Source organism: Rhinopithecus roxellana, chromosome 13 (genome assembly GCF_007565055.1).
Source record: "Rhinopithecus roxellana isolate Shanxi Qingling chromosome 13, ASM756505v1, whole genome shotgun sequence".
NCBI classification, from domain to species: Eukaryota; Metazoa; Chordata; class Mammalia; order Primates; family Cercopithecidae; genus Rhinopithecus; species Rhinopithecus roxellana.
Genome location: NC_044561.1, coordinates 58050974 through 58068378, shown reverse-complemented (window position 1 = coordinate 58068378; position 17405 = coordinate 58050974). Strand labels below are relative to the sequence as shown.

Genomic DNA, 17405 nt, shown 5'->3' with positions numbered 1-17405 from the left:
TGGAGTGCAGTGGCACGATCTCGGTCACTGCAAGTTCCGCCTCCTGGGTTCACTCCATTCTCCTGCCTCAGCCTCCTGGGTAGCTGGGACTACAGGAGCCCACCACTACGCCCAGCTAATTTTTTGTATTTTTTAGTAGTGACGGGGTTTCACTGTGTTAGCCAGGATGGTCTCGATCTCCTGACCTCGTGATCCACCTGCCTCGGCCTCCCAGAGTGCTGGGATTATAGGTGTGAGCCACCGCACCCGGCCGCAAGTTCTCTTTTTAAACCCACCCAGTTGCTCTGCAAAATCCTTCCTGAGCCCTGAGGCCAACCAGCATGGGAGGGAGAGTGGCCAGTCCACACTCAGTGCCCTTTCCTGTCTTGCAGGGTCCCACGGTGTCATCAGCAAGGGTCTGATCCGCTCACTGATGTGGAAGCTTCAGAGGGAGGAGCAGCTCCAGGAGCTCATCCTGGACCCACTGGCCCCTGCCTGCAGGAGGATGCAGGAGAGGGTCTGGCACCTCCTCCCCATGAGGAAGGCGAGAACAGGAGAAGCACTGGTGATGACCCTGACACCCAGCGGTCACCAAGAGCCTCCTGCGTGCCAGGCATTGTCTCCAAACCTCACATTTAGACAACCCTCCAGGGAGGCGATGTCTGCCTTCACAGGTGAGGAAACGGAGGCGCAGTGTCTTGTCTCTCACCCCAGACCACACGGGATCACAGTCTACATCCTGGCCTAAAAACCGGGGGAGCACAAAGACTCAGAGTTTGCGGTGATTGGGGGTGTTCCCACACTGGGCCCCTCATTGTGAGGATGGGCCCGTCACCGACCCCCAGAGTCCCTGCCTTGGCTGTGGTCACATCCGTTTGCTGGGGGTACCTCTTGCCTTCCCTAAGTCCAGGCTTCTCTTTCTTCTGAGAGTCTCATTAGAGGCCTGGGTATTTCTCCAAGTGTGGCCCCTGAATCAGACCCTGGGTGGTCTGTGGAAATGCATGTTCCCAGGCCCCAACCCTGCCCCATCATCTTAGGTTTGCACAGAGGTCCTTTCCCATGGGACCAGGAGAGTGGCTTTCTAGGAGAGAGCTTTCTCCCTGAAACTGCGGCCTCTCCAGCCTCCCCACATCCTCCTGTGTCCACTGTGACCACCATCCTTGCCATCACTTTCTGTGTCATCCCCAAGGGGAGCTCCTGAGGACAAGACTTTGCTCTGTTTGCTGCTCCAGACCAAAAGGTCGCAGTAGGAGAGCTTTGGCTCCAAGTTGAAATTCACCTGGCCCAAAAGAGCGCTGAGATGGGAAAGCCCAGCTCTTGCCTCAGCGTCTTGCTGTGTGAATGAATCAGTGAATCACCGCAGGGTGGGGACAGGGTGGCACCTTCCCTTGAGGGCTAGGTTGTGAGGGGGTGAAAAGAGGCCCACTCAGGCTGTTAGGAATGCCCTGTGTTGGCGGCCTGCTGGGAAGTACGTGGCCCTGGACGCACAAGCCATTAGCCTGCTCCTGGAGCTGCTGTAGTCACCCATGGGCAGGGTGTGCCTGAAGGCCACCAAGGCCCTCACCACGCTGCCAGAGGCCCCCGAAGACTGCAAGGTCCTGCAGGCAGGCCCACGTGCACACCTTCCGTGTCCCTGAGGAGGACTCTTACGACAAGGCCTACGAGGGCAAGACCTTACGGCAGGCGACCCAGATCGCCATGGACGTCATTGAGTGGAAGCCCTGAACCCCTCATTGGGTCAGATCTGATCAGCCACCTTTACACCTGAATCAATGCGCTCAGTCTCTTTATTTCAAGTCGGAATGGCACTGTTTGTTCCTGGAGCACAGTTACATCTCTTCTCACTCTCTTGGCAAAGGGGAAATGCCAGGCCTAGGAGCACCGGGTCCTGGGTGGTAAAGGCCAAACCCAGTGCTGGGGGTGGGTGGGAGGTGGCCTTGGAGTTTTACTGTCTGCTGGGGCCAAGAGTTCCCCTCAGAATGTAGACAGCAGAACTGAGACCTCCAGGCACAAAGCTGGGGGCAGGAACTTGGGCTGGGGTAAGGAAGGAACCCAGCTGCAGCAGGCACCAGCCAGGTTTCAGAAGCTCCAGTGATTGACCCATGGGGTGTGGCTGGGTGTCACTCTCCTCAGTCAGGTCTGCCCCCTCCCACCCTGGGTGGCAGGAAAGAAGGCAAAAGGTGAAACCCAATGCAGGTTCTTTTGACTGAGGATGACTACGTCTTTTGACTGAGGATGACAGGCTCCCCCAGGGATGAGAGCTCAGGAGAAGGAGAGGTTCTGGTTTCCTCCTTAAGATCTTCCCAGCGAATAGCTGCATTCTCCAGTCACCCAAGCACGCCCTCAGGCTGGCCTGAAGCCCAGCCACCTCGAAGGCACATTCCTGGTGCTGTCCAGGAGAGGAGCCTAGGAATCACAGGAGAGTCTCCGTCACTTCTTTACGCCAAGCCTGGGAAAATGCCTGACTGCAGAGCTTGAGTCTCCCTCAGATGTCCCTGCAGCATGTGATGGCCTGCCCTTTGGGTCAGCACCCTGGTCAGCTCCTAGAAGGGCTTCACCCTGGATGAAGAAGAGACAACCCCTTTTCAGTGAGTGCAGGCTCCCAGCTTTGTGCACTGTGACGTCATCCCACTAAGCAGCCTCCACGCCAGCATCTCCTGGGCTCCCACCTCTGCAGTCCAGGCTGAGGAGAAATTAGAGATGTGGGAACTCATCAGCCAGGGACAGAGGTGCCTCTGTTACAAGGGGAGGGCCAGGAACACAGCCTGTGTTAGGACCTAGAAGTCCTGAGCACCATATTCTTGCCTCCATTGTCCAGGGCCCATTTACCACACCATTATCAGCTTCCGGGATTTAAGAAGCTGTTACCAGGAGAGGTATGGGAGCCAGCCTAGAAGAGGCAACTGGTCTTCAACTATAGCCCAAAGGCACAAACTGCTACCCCAGACAGCTGAGGCTGGACACACCACCAGATTGCTCTTGTAGGGCACCACGTGGTCTCCATGTGGCTGAGCCCAACTGTCCATCCTCAGGCCTCATCTTTCTTCAGTCATGAGCATTTCCCCAGCGAAGCCTCACCACCTCCCCCTCCCTGAAACACTTCCAGGAAACGAGGCCACTTCTCTGCAATTTTGGTTGTTCAGTAACGTGGTATTGTGCTCTTTAAGAAACTGATACACACTATGGTATGTTTAAGCCTTTAAGGAAGTGGGAGGATACTGGGGGCTGCTGTGTGAGCACCTCTATGCTATACCAAGTCAGACCAGTGAGGGAAACTGGACCGCTAAACTGCAGGGCTACCTCCCCCTCCAGGATGCTTTTCACATCTTCCACAATCCCCTCACTGGAGTCCTGCCATGGCCCGGACTCATCTTAGGCCTCCCTGTTCTCTCCATCTGCTACTAGGGTGCCTTCCAATCAGATAATGAGCAGTGCTGTCACTGAACTGACTTCCCCGGGGGACTCATGGTCTTTGATGCATTCCAGGCTCCACCACAGTCTCGGCATCCACAGGCAACTGTGGTCCTGGCTGCTCTCTGCCATCAGGTTACCCTTCCATTTTTACTTATTGCCTAAAGAACTTCATACAAAATTCTATTTAAAAGCAGTTTACCCACAGTCCCACACAGAAAACATTAACATTTTTTTTTTTTTTTTTTTTTAGACAGAGTCTTGCTCTGTCACCCAGGCCGGAGTGCAGTGGCATGATCTCGGTTCACTGTAAGCTCCACCTCCCGGGTTCACGCCGTTCTCTCACCTCAGCCTCCCAAGTAGGCAGGCAAATCACCTGAGGTCAGGAGTTCGTGACAATACAAAAATTAGCTGGGTGTGGTAGTAGGCGCCTGTAATCCTAGCTACTCAGGAGGCTGAGGCAGGAGAATCGCTTGAACTCGGGAGGTGTAGGATGCAGTGAGCTGAGATTACACCACTGCACTCCAGCCTGGATTACAAAAGTGAGACTTCGTCTCAAAAATAACAATAATAATAATAAACCTTATATAACATGTTATTACAGTGGAATAGTATGCAACAGGAAAATGAAAGAACTATAGTTACACTTAAGAACATGAATGAATTTCAAAAACATAATGTAAGCAAAAAAGCCAGATGCCAAGAAATACATATTGACTTATGCTGTGTATAATAGTTCAAACCTAGAAAATTCTAAACAAATCATTAGCGGTCAGAGCGCTTACCTTAAGGGAGATGGCGGATAAATTTCAGGAAGAAAGTAGGGCTGTCTTCCCTTGTATCTTCAAGCGGGGAGCTCCCTCTCACCCTCTCTCATATTTCCTTCTGTACAATGATGTTGAAAGTCTCTAACAAAGAGGGTGCTGGTGACACATAGGTGGTCAGGGGTCTTACGAGAAAAAACAAATGACAGCATCAAACTCAGAGTTCTAGGTCTCACTTAGTTTTATATCTCACTATGTAAAATGCTTTCTGTAGCAGGGACTGAATCACATCGTGCTTCCTGCATACTTCTTGGTGATCTGTGAATAAGAAGTCTAGAACGGGCCAAGCATGGTGGCTCATGCCTGAAATCCCAGGACGTTGGGAGGCGGATGCAGGCGGGTCATGAGGTCAAGAGATCGAGACCATCCTGGCCAACATGATGAAACCCCATCTCTACTACAAATACAAAAATTAGCAGGGTGTGGTGGTGCATGCCTGTAGTCCCAGCTACTCAGGAAGCTGAGGCAGGAGAATCGCTTGAACCCGGGAGGGGGAGGTTGCAGTAAGCTGAAATCACGCCACTGCACTCTGGCCTAGCAACAGGGTGAGACCCCGTCAAAAAAAAAAAGAAAGAAAGAAAAAGAAAAATAAATCTAGCCCTTAAGAGATGAATATCAACTTAAAGAACAAAATCGAAGCCAAATTTTTGAAGAGAGGAAATAGTGTACTACTATCTTTTGTGGGAAGGAACTCTTGGCTTTCCCCAAAAATTAGAGAACTGGGGAGAAAGAAACCTCATCTCAGAATCTGTGATTGAGTTGGGAAGTGGAGGCTGGAAATGTGCTCAAGGTTAAACTTTCTTCCTCCTTTCAAAGGAGACTGAAGTTTTACCAGTGAGCCCAGAGTGAATATTCACTCCACCATCCACCCCGGGAGATCCCTTTAAACCAGGAGCGCACAGTGAGGACAGAAACATGAATATGCACTAACAAGTCCTGAAAGTTCAGAGGGTGATTCTCCATTTCCCCTTGGCACACAGCAGAAGAACTGTTTCTCTAGGTTCCAGGAAATGCCTGTGAGAGAGCTGTGTCCCCCAGATTCCCTTCATCACAGATGACACCCAGTGCTTAAGCCTACACCCCTTGTGCACAATCCCTAGGAGTACTGACTAATCCAAACCAAAGGCTCTGATGTTCCACAGGCAGAAAAGAGCAGGTGGACTGCAAAGAGAATCTCTCATGAACGCGGCACCCCCAAAGCCCATAGAGACAGTTCTCACCATGATGCCAAGAAACTGAAAAAAAGCCAGACCTCACACGTATTTCCATTTTCCTTCTGATTTCATACTCCCTCCTTCAGCCCCTCCTCACAAGTAGCAGGGATAACCTGGGGGCTCCTGGGAACCTTTTCCCATTGGATTTTTCCTGGCACGTAGTTCCCTACCTGGATGAGTCTCTTCATCACTAATACTCTCCAGCGTTAAGTCTTTAGAAAGAAAAACACCAGGATAAGTCATTAGACAGAGTGACTCACCCACTCCTCCTACTTTAGCTGAAGCTGAATGATGGGCTATTCTCCCACCCCACGCTGCTTCATACATGATCCCCTAATCTTTCTTCTGGGTTGACAAACCTCCCTACAGCTTCTCGGGCCAGAGTTCTATACTGGCAAAATCACTTTCATGAGAACCCCAATCCTCTTTCCCAGCAGGAACCCAGAATCAAGTTTCTACACACTGAAGCTAGCAAGTTTTTCCCTCTGTAAGTGAGTTATTTCATGGTACATACCGTTTTCTTTCCAAGCTGTTATCTGCAATTATATAAAACATCGGCCGGGCGCGGTGGCTCAAGCCTGTAATCCCAGCACTTTGGGAGGCCGAGATGGGTGGATCACAAGGTCAGGAGATCGAGACCATCCTGGCTAATACGGTGAAACCCCATCTCTACTAAAGAATACAAAAAACTAGCCGGGCGACGAGGTGGGCGCCTGTAGTCCCAGCTACTTGGGAGGCAGAGGCAGGAGAATGGCGTGAACCTGGGAGGCGGAGCTTGCAGTGAGCTGAGATCCGGCCACCGCACTCCAGCCTGGGCGACAGAGCCAGACTCCATCTCACAAAAAAAAAAAAAAAAAAAAAAAAAAAAAGAAAACATCATGAGAATCAGATTCTGCTGCGCACTTCACACAGATCTGTTATTCTCTGGACAACAATAAAATACCAAAAGGCAGTACAGTGATTGAGCCATAGGTCAAAGTCCCCAAAGCCTAGCACAGAGGATAGCTATAGAAAAACAAGACCTTTATTAGCAGAATTTACCTTTAAATTTAATTTTATATGCAAATGCACAATGCTTAATCTAAGGAGGAAAACTGGTATTGTGGAAAATGCCTCAGCATTCCAGGCATACTGGATGCCGTCATTGAAAAGCACGCTAGCAGACCATGTATCAGTTGGGAACACACGCCTACTGAATTCCAGTCCCACAAAGAGAATAGTGTACAGTGTACATAATGTGCACTGCCAGATTTTCATATCAAAATTAATTGAGAAGTAAAGCAATCAGGAAAGCAACATTGCTGTAGAAGACAAAAACAGTGGGTCTTACCTGGACATCATCATCATCGTCATCATCACAATCAACATCACAATCAACATCATCATCATCACCATCTTCGTCTTTGCATTGTGGTGAGCATCTTAAAAACAGGCTGTCCTCAGGATGAGCTGGAAGGACACAGAGGAAAGATCAGTGCACTGGTGGCTGGTGACTGTGAGTCACTCAGAGAGCTTTGCTGGATGTGGTGTATGGAGGTGGCTGATTAACAAGCATGGACTGAGTTGATGCTGGGTCTGTAACCCCTGATGGAGGGGATGGCAGAGAAGGGATCAGGAAAGACCATGAGACATGGACACCTTGGCCTTGTACTAGAGGCATCAGGCAGCAACACAAAACAGTCAACCCAAAATGGAACTAAAATGCACACTGAGGGTCAACGGAAGAGTGCCTTCCTCCCTGCGGTATAATCCTATTAATATATTTGATGCCTATTTTTCAGACATACATGGTGTAGAATCAAAATCGGGCCGGATCAGCCTATCCGCAATGGAGGCCGAGACGGCGATCATAGTCAGGAATGAACATCTGGCGACCAGTGAAACCCCGTCTCTACCAAAAAAGCGGGCGAGTGGCGGGCTGTGTCCCGTTTCGGAGCTGAGTGGGGAATTGCGTGAACATGGAGCGGACTGCAGTAGCTGAATTGGCCATGCACTCCAGCCGGTAAAGCAGCTCCGTCAAAAAAAAAAAAAAAAAAAAAAAAAAAAAAAAAAAAAAAAAAAGAAATCAAAAATTTCTATCAGTCATGTTAGATCTAACTTATCAGCTGTCAACATGAAGATCCTGGGAAGTAAAGCAGGTACAAATAAGTGGAAAGCCATCTTGTATTCCTGGATAGGAAGAGCAAACCTGACTAACACACAATACTACACAATGATCTACACACTCACAACAATTACTATCAAACTGGTAACAGCCATCTGTGCAGAAATGGAAAAGATAATCCTATTATTTCAATGAATTTTATGTGCCTCAAGTAACCATGATGATGCCAAAAACATAGTGTTAGAGGATACACATTCATGAGATTGAAATCCACACACACACAAAATACAAAAATTCAGACAGCATGGTTCCAGCACTTATAAGTTTCACAGATATAGAGAGCCCAGGATTGAATGCACACATATACAGTAAACTGATCTTCAACAAAGGTGTCAAAAATACACAATAGGGAAAGGTAAGCCTCTTCCACAAATGATGGTAAAACTGCATATTCTCACTCAAATAAAGACAGAATGCTGACAGTGTGCTCAAGGTTGTGCTTCTCCCTCCATTTCCAAGACACTGGAGATTTTGCAGTGAGCCCAGAATGAATTTTCATTCTGTCCTCCAAACCCAGCAAGAGCTCTTGATACCAGAGGTAAGCAGGAAAAACAGACAAATGAGTGTGCTGCCAGGAAACCGAACAGTTTATAAGGTGAGGATTAATTTCTCCTATGCATCTGGGCACATCACAGAAGAATTCTGTCTCCAGGATTAAGTAACTGCCTGTGACAGAACTGTGTCCCAAACAAAAGACTTTGACATTTTGTAGTGGCAGAGGCAGAAAAGAGCAGGTGTTCTAGAAAGATCATCTTTAAATAATAAAACAAGGCCGGGCGCGGTGGCTCAAGCCTGTAATCCCAGCACTTTGGGAGGCCGAGACGGGCGGATCACGAGGTCAGGAGATCGAGACCATCCTGGCTAACACTGTGAAACCCCGTCTCTACTAAAAAATACAAAAAACTAGCCGGGCAAGGTGGCGGGCACCTGTAGTCCCAGCTACTGGGGAGGCTGAGGCAGGAGAATGGCGTGAACCCGGGAGGTGGAGCTTGCAGTGAGCTGAGATCCGGCCACTGCACTGCAGCCTGGGTGACAGAGCGAGACTCTGTCTCAAAAAAAAAAAAAAAAAAAAAAAAAAAAATACCTAAAGCCCCTACACATCAGTCAATATGTGACACCTGGGAAAATTGTGACCTCATAGTACTCAGCCTATGAGGAACCAGGGGAGGGACCTGCACACTAGGGGATAAATTGGTGGTTGAAACTCTTCTGGGTGGGACCGGGTGTGGTAGCTCACACATGTAATCCTAGCACTTTGGGAGGCTGAGGCAGGCAGATCACTTGAGGTTAGGAGTTCAAAACCAGCCTGGCCTAACATGGTAAAACCCCTGTGTCTACTGAAACTATTAAAAAATTAGCTGGGTATGGTGGCAAGTGCCTGTAATCTCAGCCACTCAGGAGGCTGAGGCAGGAGAACTGCTTGAACCCAGGAGGTAGAGGTTGTGGTGAGCCAGCATCATGCCACTGCATTCCAGCCTGAGCGACAGAGCAAAACTCCATCTCAAAAAAAAAGAAAAAAAAAAAAAGAAACTGTTCTGGGTGTGTCTGCCCTCAGACACCCAATGTTGCAAGACCACCATTAAAAGTCTCGCTTTCTCTGTTCTGCGGGCCTGAGTTCATTCTTTGGATTTGGATGGGTGAGTTTGTTTCTCACATCAGGAAAGCAACATTTCCTCAGAAGGCAAAGAAAGGGTGTCTTACCTGGACATCATCAATGTGTTCCTCACTTGGTGTTAGAGATTGTAAACTCAGGCTGTCCTCAGGGGGACCTAAAAGGACACAGAGTTAATGTCAGTGCCCTGGGGGTTGGAGACTGTGAGTCCCTCAGGGAGCTTTGCTGGATGCGGCATATGGAGCGCGGGACTGAAGATTCTGACACCATCTCAGAGAAACAACTATGTTCAAGTAGTGAGCATGAGGGAGTCTCACCAGATACCTCGCATCTTAGTCAGTGCCTGGACCTAATAAGGCTCTTGCATTCCCAAGTTCCAGAAGATATTAACCAATCAAAACTCAAGGCTTTGATGTTTGCTGTCACATAGAAAGGAAAAACTGGTCTTCTGGGAAAGGTAATCATTAAAATCAGAGCAAGGAAAAAAATGGTTACAAAATGGTTAAAAAAAAAAAAATATTTACAGTACACAAAGCCCATGGACACTAATTGTCTCTCACCTCTATCTTATTAAAATACAAAAGGAACAAGTCAGACTTCTACACATATTTCCTTTGGTTCTGACTTTCTCACCCTGTTCCTAGGTTCCAAAGCAACAGGTGTCACCCAACTGCTCCCAGAGATCCTCCTAGAGTATCATTCTCCACCTGCAGGTCTGCCTCACTGCAGCTGCCCTCATGGACAGAGCCTGGGCGACAGAGCGAGACTCCGTCTCAACAAAAACAAAAAACAAAAAACAAACAAAAAAAGGAAATACCTGGCTACAATTTTTTTTAAAAAATTAGGCCGGGCGCGGTGGCTCAAGCCTGTAATCCCAGCACTTTGGGAGGCCGAGACGGGCGGATCACGAGGTCAGGAGATCGAGACCATCCTGGCTAACATGGTGAAACCCCGTCTCTACTAAAAAATACAAAAAACTAGCCGGGCGAGGTGGCGGGCGCCTGTAGTCCCAGCTACTTGGGAGGCTGAGGCAGGAGAATGGCGTAAACCCGGGAGGCGGAGCTTGCAGTGAGCTGAGATCCGGCCACTGCACTCCAGCCCGGGCGACAGAGCGAGACTCCGTCTCAAAAAAAAAAAAAAAAAAAAAAAAAAAAAAAAAAAAAAAAATTAGCCAGGCATAGTGGCATGCACCTGTGGTCCCAGCTTCTTAGGAGGCTGAGGCAGGAGGATCACTTGAGCCAGGAGTTGGAGGCAGCAGTGAGCTATCACCACAATACTGCACTCCAGCGTGGGCGACAGAGCAAGATGCTGTCACAAAAAAAAAAAAAAAAAAATTAAGGCCAGATGCGATGGCTCACACCTGTATTCCCAACACTTTGAGAAGCCAAGGTGGGAGCATTGCTTGACCCCAGGAGTTCCAGACCAGCCTGGGCAATATAGTTATATATCATCTCTACAAAGAATATTTAAAAATTTAGCCAAGTGGCCAGGCGCGGTGGCTCAAGCCTGTAATCCCAGCACTTTGGGAGGCCGAGATGGGTGGATCACGAGGTCAGGAGATCGAGACCATCCTGGCTAACACGGTGAAACCCCGTCTCTACTAAAAACTACAAAAAACTAGCCGGGCGACGTGATGGCGCCTGTAGTCCCAGCTACCCGGGAGGCTGAGACAGGAGAATGGCGTGAACCCGGGAGGCGGAGCTTGCAGTGAGCTGAGATCCGGCCACAGCACTCCAGCCTGGGTGACAGAGCAAGACTTCGTCTCAAAAAAAAAAAAAAAAAAAAAAAAAAATTTAGCCAAGCATGTTGGCAAAGGCCTGTGGTCCCAGCTACGTGGGAGGCTGAGGTGGAAGGATCATCTAGACTCAGGTCAGGAAGGCTGTTGTGAGTTGAGGCAGCACCACTGCACTCCAGCCTGAGCAACACAGTGAGAACCTGTCTCAAAACAAAAACAAATCAACAAAAAAGAACTTTCCCTAGGTTGGTGCGGTGGCTCATGCCTGTAATCCCAGCACTTTGGGAGGCCAAGGCAGGCTGATCACCTGAGGTCAGGAGTTCAAGACCAGCCTGTACTACATGGTGAAACCCTGTCTCTACTAAAAATATAAAAATCAGTTCGGGGTCATGGTGCATTCCTGTAATCCCAGCTATTCAGGAGGCTGAGGCAGGAGAATTGGTTGAACCTGGGAGGCAGAGGTTGTAGTGAGCTGAAATTGAGCCACTGCACTTCAGCCTGGGTGATAAAGTGAGACCCTGTCTCAAAAAAAAAAAAAAAAATTCTCATTACTCCAGGGAGTTCCCTCTGACTGCTCCCAGTCAATCCACCTTCCAGCCCTGACCCAGGCAACCACTGATCTGCTCTGTGTCACTATGGATTAGATCTGGTGTTTCCAGAATTTCACATCAATAGAATTATATGGGATGCTCTTTTGGGTCTAGCTTCTTCCACACAGCATGTTCTTGAGATTCATCCATTTTCTGCATGTTTTAGTATCTTGTTCCCAGGTATCACTTTTAGCAACAGGAAACAGAACAAATTTCTTGAGTATATCAATTACACACCCTATTCAGGCAAGAATCTTTGAATCAATTTTATGACATGAAATGGTGTCTACCACTTTGCAGCTGCTGAAAAGAAGAGACACATCCTCGAGTGCAATGGGACGATCTTGGCTCACCACAACCTCCACCTCCCAGATTCAAGCAATTCTCCTGCCACAGCCTCCTGAGTAGCTGGGACTACAGGTGTGCGCCACCATGGCTGCTGGATAATGTTTGTATTTCTAGTAGAGACAGGGTTTCACTATGTTGACTGGGCTGATCTCAAATTCCTGATCTCAGGTGATCCACCCGCCTCAGCCTCCCAGAGTGCTGGGATTACAGGCGTGAGTCACCACACCTGACCTCTCTTTCTTGTTTCCCTGAAATTCCTTTTCTCTCACAACATTATCAAGCTCAGTGTCAATTTTCCATAAGCTGCAAAAAAAAAAAAAAAAAAAAAAAAAAAAAAAAAAAAAAAAGGCCAAGGAGCTCAAAACCTAACATATGAAAAGGGAAAAGGCAAGAAGGGAATTTTAAAGAGGAGGAATGAGGGGCATATAATGTGTTTCTTGATTCTACCTGATATAAATTTCTAACTGTAGCCTGGGCAGCATAGCAAGATCCCATCTCTACAAAAAAATACAAAAACCAGCCAGGAGTGCTGGTACACACCTGTGGTTCCAGCTACTTAAGAGGCTGAGGCACAAGGATCTTGAGCCCAAATTGAGGCTGCAGTAAGCCGAGACCACATCACTGCACTCCAGCCTGGGTGCCAGAGTGAAACTCTGTCTCAAAATAAAAAGAAAAAAGAAAGAAAGAAATTACTTTGTTTATTTCTCTGAACGCCTGTGGTCTGCAATTCTCCTGCCTCCGGTCACCCAAGTAGCTGGGACTACAGGTGTCTGCCACCACGCCCAGCTAATTTTTCTGTATTTTTAGTATCGATGGGGGTTTCTCCATGTAGGTCAGGCTGGTCTCGAACTCCTGACCTCAGGTGATCCGCCCGCCTCGGCATCACAAAGTGCTGGGATTACAGGTGTCAGCCACCACGACCAGCCGAAAGTTTCCATTTCCAGCAAGTTCCTGGGCAATAATTATCATGGCCAAGAATGACAGTCTGAGAACAACTGCTCTGGAAGATTTTATCTGTGACCCAGAGCTTTGACCCTTTTGGGGATTTGGTGTCACGTCCTCACTGCTGGAGTTTGCTTCTTTAGTTAACAAAATCTGTCATTGCTCCCAAATCACCTGGTAGGGCTTATTCATTCTTCCTTGAGTTGAGCTTCTTTATCTTTGTTGTTATTAAAATGTAAGTTTCAAACATTTCGTTTTTCTTTTAGGGGCAGGGTCTTGCTTTTACCCAGGCTGGAGTGCAGTGGTGCCACCACAGCTCACTGCAGCCTCCCGCCGCTGGGCTCAAGCGATCCTCCCGCATCAGACTTCCAAGTAGCTGGGACTATAGGCACACACCACTACAACCGGCTAGTTTTTTTGCTTGCTTTTTAGAGTCCTGCTCTGTCGCCCAGGTTGGAGTGCAGCAGCACCCTCTCAGCTCACGGCAACCTCTACCTGCCAGGTTCAAGCGATTTTCCTGCCTCAGCCTCCCGAGTAGCTGCATTACAGGCATGCGCCACCACACCTGGCTAATTTTTGTATTTTTATTAGAGATGGGGTTCCACCATGTTGGCCAGGCTGGTCTCAAACTCCTGGCGTCAAGTGATCCACTCGCCTCAGCTTCCCATAGTGCTGGGATTACAGGTGTGAGCCACCGCACCCGGCTTGGCTTGTTTCTTTTTTTTTTCTTTAATGTGGTAGCTGGGATCTTGCTATGTTGCCCAGGTTGCTTTTGAACTGAACTCCTGGCTTCAAGCGATCCTCCTACCTTGGCCTCCCAAAGTGTTGGGATTACATGTGTAAACCACCGTACTTGGCCTCTAATTTCAGACCTCTCTTGTCAGGAGTTTGGTGAGATTTATGTAGGAGAGGTCTCTGTGTTACCATGGGCTCTCCACTAACAACTTGCTGTGTGCCCAGCCTAGCCTCAGGGCCTTCTGCAGGCTTGGTGTGGCCATGCCTCCCTTGACTGCAGCACAGGGCAGGTCTCCTCCAGGCCCTACATCCCAGTCACCCTCCCCTCAAGGTCAGTGTGGGGGAATTTATCTGTACATCACTCTCTAGGGTAGAGGAGGTGTTGGTTTTGCAGGAAGCTAACCCAGTGCCTGGCATCACATACTAGCTGGGTTACTGTGACTGACTTTATCACTCCATATACCATGCCTGTTAGGAGGGCATAGGTCACCCTTGCAGCGCTGGTACAGGCCTCAGCTGAGTAATACCCCGTGATGGTGCCTGAATGGTCCAGGAAAAGGTAGGTTCAGCAAGGGGTGAATGAGGGCAGGGGGAGCCCAGGGGACGCTGGGAAGGAAGGGAGATGGACAGCGACTGACAGGACCACCCATGCCCATCAGGTGCCGCCAGTCCTGCCAATGACACCCAAGGCAGGAGGTCATTTCCCCCGCCCCCGCAATGAGACAGAGACTCACGATGTTGCCCAGGCGGGTCTTGAACTCCTAGCCTCAAGCAATCCTGGTTTCGCCTCCTGAGTAGCTGGGATTATAGGCATGCACCATCACGCCATGCTTTTTTCTTTTCTGTTTTTTAGGACATCACTGTGGTTTTATTGTTGTTTTGTTTTGTTTTGTTTTTTGGGACAGTCTCACTCCGTCACCCAGGCTGGAGTGCAGTGGCGCAATCTCAGCTCAGTGCAACCTCCACCTCCTAGATTCAAGCCATTCTCCTGCTTCAGCATCCCGAGTAGCTGGGAATACAGGCATGCCCCACCATGCCCGGCTAATTTTTCTATCTTTAGTAGAGACGGAGTTTCACCATGTTGGCCAGGCTGGTCTCAAACTCCTGACCTTAGGTGGTCCGCCCACCTTGGCATCCCAAAGTGCTGGGATTACAGGTGTAACCCACCATGCCTGGCGGTTTTTTTTGTTTGTTTTTTGTTTTTTGAGATTGCCGGGGCTGGAGTGCAGTAGTGAGATCATGCACACTGCAGTCTCAAACTCCTGGGCTCAAAGGATCCTCCTGCCTCTGCCTCTAGGTGTACGCGACCACACCTGGGTAATTTTCAATTTCTTTTTTTTTTTTTTGAGACGGAGTCTTGCTCTGTTGCCCAGGCTGGAGTGCAGTGGCGCCATCTCGGCTCACTGCAAGTTCTGCCTCCCAGGTTCATGCCATTCTCCTGCCTCAGCCTCCTGAGTAGCTGGGACTACAGGCACCCACCACCATGCCGGGCTAATTTTATTGTACTTTTAGTAGAGATAGGGTTTCACCGTGTTAGCCAGGATAGTCTTGATCTCCTGACCTCGTGATCTGCCCACCTTGGCCTCCCAAAGTGCTGGAATTACAGGCGTGAGCCACCACACCCAGCCTCAGATATTTTTGTAGAGACAGAGTCTCACTATGTTGCCCAGGCTGACCCGGAATTCCTGGGTTTCAGCAATCTTCCCGCCTCAGCCTCCCAAAGTAGAAATATCAGTACTGTTGTGATTAGCTACCATTTATTGAGCACCTACTGTTGCTCAGTCCTGTGCTAGGGATTCAATGTATGTTATTACAGCCTTCTATGAAGTGGGCAATATCACAATATCATGCCTATTTCACAAATGAGGAAAGAGATTCAGAGGGCTCAAGTTACTGGTACAGAAACCAAGTCTGTTTGGCTCCAAAGTCCAGGCCCTGCCCCCCTGCCCTCTCCCATGACCCAGAAGCTTGAAGGGCACTGAAAAAGAGGAAATTAATTCTAGCTAATGAGGGCCAGAAGGTGCTGGAACCCACAGCTCCTGCTTCCCGGAGTTCCCTTCATCAAGCATCAAACAGCTTCTTTAACCTGAAGGGTCCAAAGCAATGGCCTCATAATCTAGTGCCTTTCAGAGGGAGGCCAACAGCTATTATTACCCCCCACTGCCAGATAACTCAACTGAGGCCCAGGGAAGGAAACCTGTGCCTGGGACTCCGGCATCTCAGTGGTCCGGAAGAGAAGCCAGGAGTCGCTGATCCTAAGGAGCAGCGTCCAGTGAGACAGGAAGGGATCAGGCACCGGGGTTGCTGGAGCCACGGGGCGACCTCCCCTTTTTCCTGGCTCTTTCCACATGCCACAGTCAAGGACAAGAACATTTTAGGGGCTGAGACTTATTCTACAAACACGGACAATTGCTGTAGCAGAAAGGGTGTGGTACGGGGTGGGACCTGACAGGACACGTGGGAAGAAAGAATGAAGAGGTGAGGGGCTGAAGGCGTGGGAGCAGTTTTCCTGGCCAGGCAGGCATCACTGTGAGGTCAGCGCAGAGCCACTCTACCCCTAGTAGCGTGGGTTGGTGGGTTTGCCATAAGGGCTGCCTGGGGACACTGATTAGTCCCGGTAAAGGTGACTGCTGAGCTCCAGAAGATGCGCCTGGGAGTGTTGGGGGCGCAGGCTTCCTGAAGGGGGATTCCCAGCAGGGTGGCCCGAGGCAGGTCTGGCGCCCCCACCCTCTCGTTTAGAGGCTGGGAGGACTGGCGTCCCCGAGGTCCCACTCACCTCCGAGGCCATGTTGGGCGGTTCCTCGTCGTCCGGAAGCTTGGGTCCTCCAGGTCTGGAAGACAAGGGTTGACTGACGACCTCCTTGGCCAGCAAGGTCCCCGGGCCGGGCCGACTACGAGCTCAGGGCATTGCGCTTGGCCGAGCGCAGCCGTTAGTGACGCGGACGTGAGCGCGCGCCCGGTTCTCGGCGTCCTCCGCGCCCGTCCCGCCCGTCCTGCCGCGGCGCACTCACCTTCGCCGGGCCGCGCGGACAGTGTCGCGCTCGCCACTGGCCTGACCTTTTCCGGCCTGGACTGCAGCAGCTGGCGCCCGGCCCTGTCCCCGCCCCTGGCGGCAGCCGTGCCAATAGGAGGCCGCCGGGAGGAGTGGGCGTTGCCTCCGTCCTCCAATCCTGGCTGTGGGCGGGGACACCTCCGGCTGAGCTGGAGGCTGTGGGTCCCGGGACTGGGAAGCCGGCGGGGAAAGGGACAGGGGTACCCCGGCGGGGAAGGGGACGGAGCTGGGGTTGGGAAGGGTGGTGCCTCGGCGTTCGCGCTGTGGCCAGCAGACATGCAGGGGAGTGGAGACTCGGGCCATGGGTAGAGGCTATGACATCAGGCCTGGGCCTGGCGGGTTCACAAGATACATAAGGTGAAATGGCATGTTCGCTCATTCATTCATTCATTCATTCATTCATTCATTCATTCATTCATTCAACAAACACATACGGAGCACCTTTATGTGCCAGATACAGAGTTAGAAAGGCATCCAGGAAAAAGGAAGGAGCATAAGAAATAAAGCCTGTGGCAGGCGCGGAGGCTCACAGCTGTAATCCCAGCACTTTTGGGAAGCAGAGGTGGGAGGATCGCTTGAGGCTATGAGTTGGAGACCAGCCTGGGCAATATAATAAGACCCCGTCTCTACAAAAATGTAATTAAAAAAAGAAAATAGCCGGGCGTGGTGGTGCACCCCTACAATCCCCTAGCTATTCAGGAGGCTGAGGCGGGAGAACTTGAGCCCAAGAGTTGGAGGCTACAGTGAGCTATTGTGCCACTGCACTCCAGCCTGACTCCTCTAAAAAAGAAAAGAAATG

At 50.0% G+C, this 17405-nt stretch overlaps 1 long non-coding RNA gene across 1 annotated transcript; it reads right to left on the bottom strand.

Annotated features, from left to right (window-relative positions):
- Window positions 1-1750: 1750 nt before the first annotated feature.
- LOC104667422 lies at window positions 1751-17192 on the bottom strand. The gene is made up of 6 exons (XR_004052672.1): window positions 16331-17192; window positions 9294-9361; window positions 6759-6877; window positions 5599-5640; window positions 4176-4339; window positions 1751-2538 (listed from the first exon to the last, which is right to left on the bottom strand). It is a non-coding gene; the product is annotated as an uncharacterized LOC104667422 (long non-coding RNA).
- Between the last annotated feature and the right edge of the window lie 213 nt (window positions 17193-17405).